This window comes from Priapulus caudatus, unplaced genomic scaffold (assembly GCF_000485595.1).
Source record: "Priapulus caudatus unplaced genomic scaffold, Priapulus_caudatus-5.0.1 Scaffold370, whole genome shotgun sequence".
Taxonomy (NCBI): domain Eukaryota; kingdom Metazoa; phylum Priapulida; class Priapulimorpha; order Priapulimorphida; family Priapulidae; genus Priapulus; species Priapulus caudatus.
The window spans coordinates 253,467-256,465 of NW_014577431.1; the positions used below are offsets into that span (position 1 = coordinate 253,467).

General features: G+C 42.8%; 1 long non-coding RNA gene across 1 annotated transcript; it reads right to left on the reverse strand.

Moving 5' to 3' along the window:
* Window positions 1-504: 504 nt before the first annotated feature.
* Window positions 505-2,455, reverse strand: LOC106809632. The gene is made up of 3 exons (XR_001393890.1): window positions 2,423-2,455; window positions 1,460-1,628; window positions 505-590 (listed from the first exon to the last, which is right to left on the reverse strand). It is a non-coding gene; the product is annotated as an uncharacterized LOC106809632 (long non-coding RNA).
* Window positions 2,456-2,999: the final 544 nt, after the last annotated feature.

The window sequence follows — 2,999 nt, forward strand, 5'->3', positions numbered from 1 at the left end:
CGAAAAAAATCCCATAAATCAGCAGAAGTTTTTTTTAGAAATAACAATGCCATCCTCTGAATCCAAGTCGCAAGTGACACCATATATGTTATTAACAAAAAAATTCTTCCATAATTTTTTTTTTTAACAAAATTTTGCCAGCACTCGAAATTGCCAATATACAATGTGAATCTGCACAAAAAGTAGGCTTTCTTTGAAAATTGGGCCGAACGCACCTTGGACGAGCCGTTTACACTGTCGGGTTCAGAAAAGATTCTAGTTTCTGAAATTAACAATTGTAAAGAGTTCTAACCCTTTCTAATGAGAAATACAAAATTCAAGCGTACGCATACACTCAAATACGATCTCATTCTGACCCTGTCCCAGCGCTCATTGGTGGATTTGCCACCGTCGTACCTTAAGCGGTTGAATTTTTCTGCTAAAAATCCTTCGCTTGCATATATGCTAACCTCAACACGTTGTGATGTCACAGTAGAACAAAATGTTCGTCGTGCATGCCAGTTACCATCTATGAATGAATCTGCGTCACGACGTCCCCTCTCTATTCGGTCACCGGCCGGCTAAAACCTCGAATTTCGTCGACTTTCAAACTGCAATGCAACAAAAAGGAAGACGATATCAACTATCAGTTTCTATCACAACGGTGTAGTAGACACCTCACAATTGGAATTTAACAGTTTTCAGTTTGACCTTTTGACCTCTGATTTTTAAGAATAAATTCCCCAAACCCATGTTTTCGTATATTTTCAATAGTTAATTGCTCATTCTAAAAAGAACGTGGCGTCAGTCTGTCTCTATCAGCAGGTGGCCATCTCGTAGTAACGTTCCATAGTAAACAGGCAATTAGCAGTAACGGCATTTCTTATCAGAGAAAAAGTGCTGCACCCCCCTTCAGCTACTGGAAAACATAGCCACTGGGCAATACTGTCCCAGCACAACGCAGCAGAAATGACGTAGAACTGATTTTTTGTTACTGAAAACCTGTGTAACAGACAGTTCTGCTGATGCTCATTCCCATTTATCCCCCAGCAGCATTTTGGCTTTGCCGGAAATCGCCGAAGAGAGAGCAGTAAAACCAATCATAAATCGCTTATAAAACACGAGAAATCTGCTCGTCAAAGGTCACGCAGTGCACGTAAAGGTCACCGCCGAGGCGGACGCAGCCTCCGAAGAAGCCCGGGACAAGTGCTCTAGAAAACAACTGTTGAAGAGCACTTTCGACTCTGCTGGCACGCGATAGGAATGCAACAGCAGGATGGAGGCAATCGACGCCGACAACCGTTCGAGCGGCGTTGGATTTCTCTAACCTTCTCTGTCCTCTTCACAAGAGCACTGCATAAGTCGCCACCTGGTGCAAAGCGAGGGCAGTGCCAACTTAAGATACAACCGGCTGTAGAATCGAAGATAGGTCGCTTAGCTACGAAACCAGTCTGTCAATGACTGCACCGCCCAGTCTTACCTGTGGTGGTGCCGATCTCACGTGAGAAAACAAGGCATGGCAGCAGTGCGAAGAGATCCCTTGCAAGGCTGTCAAGTCTGCAGCATGCCACCATGTACAGGGGAAGAAGTACGAGTTCGCAGTGGCCGCACGCACCTTCAGCAACCAGCCAGTCAGTCTGTAGACGTACCTAGTAGAACAGGAACAGAGTCGCTATATGCCCAGCAGCCGGCATATATCTGACGGCTGCCGGGCACAGTCTTCGATTTCCTAAATTCCCGGCAGTTTTTAATTTTCAGCGTTATCTCAAGTAAACAAGGGTTAGGGTTAGGATTAGGGTTAGGGTTAGAGTTAGGGTTAGGGCTAGGGTTAGGAACTGCCGGGCATTTAGGAAATCGAAGACCGTGCCCGGCTGCCAGGCATATAGCCACAGCATACTCTCGATAACCGTCGCAACAAGTTCGCCTATCTGTATGCATTCTCGTCACACATCTGTACTATTAATTAATTAGTAATCTCGCTTAGAGTTAGGATGTAAGTTTTAGAACACACCAACAGAGTAGTGCAAGAAAGTGGCCACAGACAGCATTGTTGCAGCCGGGCAAGCTCTAGAACTATAGCTTTTCGGAGGGGTTTCTGTGCTTTTCGAGGGGGGGGGGGTAAGTTGTTTTCTGTAGCTTTTCGGGAGGGGGGAGAGCTATAGGCACTCGTTTCAGTACATGATGTCCATGGTCAGACACCATGCAGATACGATGCAACAGTGGTTTTTATGCCATTTTTTGCTGTACTTGTTTTTTGCAAACAGAACGCATGCTAGTAATTATAACAAGGCTAAAATGTCCGAAATTTTGCAGCAAAAAAAAATCTAGCTTGATGCTTCGTTTTCGATCGACACGCAAATGAATTGGAAAATAATGGCATTTATTTACAACACAGTTAAGGTTCTACACTGGGTAATCATTTTCCATAGGCGGCCATACTTACGAAAAAAATCCCATAAATCAGCAAAAGCTTTTTAAGAAATAACAACGTCATCCTCTGAATCCAAGTCGCAAGTGACCCCATATATGTTATTAACAAAAAAATCTTCTATAATTTTTTTTGTAAACAAAATTTTGCCAGCACATGGCCAATTTACAATGTGAATCTGCACAAAAAGTAGGCTTTCTTTGAAAATTAGCTAGCTAGAAAATGTAGCGTCGACTTATTTACCCGGCTGAGAAATATACCGGGACACTGCCTTGACGACGCCGTTTGTTGACATTTAGCCTTTTTGCATCCGCTGGTACCGGCCGAGTTATTTTCCATTCGTATTCTAGTTTAATTGTTTATTTATTTATCTCCACCTTATCCTTTTATCCGTACTTTAATACTGCTAGCCTTTTCCCTTTTTGATTTTATTAATTGATTTATTAAGTGTATTTTGTGTGGGTTACTGGTTTTCCAATCCATGTTTTTAGTTACTCCAAAATGGCCGCGCCCTGTGATGAGTTGTGATTTGAGTATGTAGTATTACGAGAGCCCAGACCCTCTCATAACTTTAGGATTAAGATGAAAATAA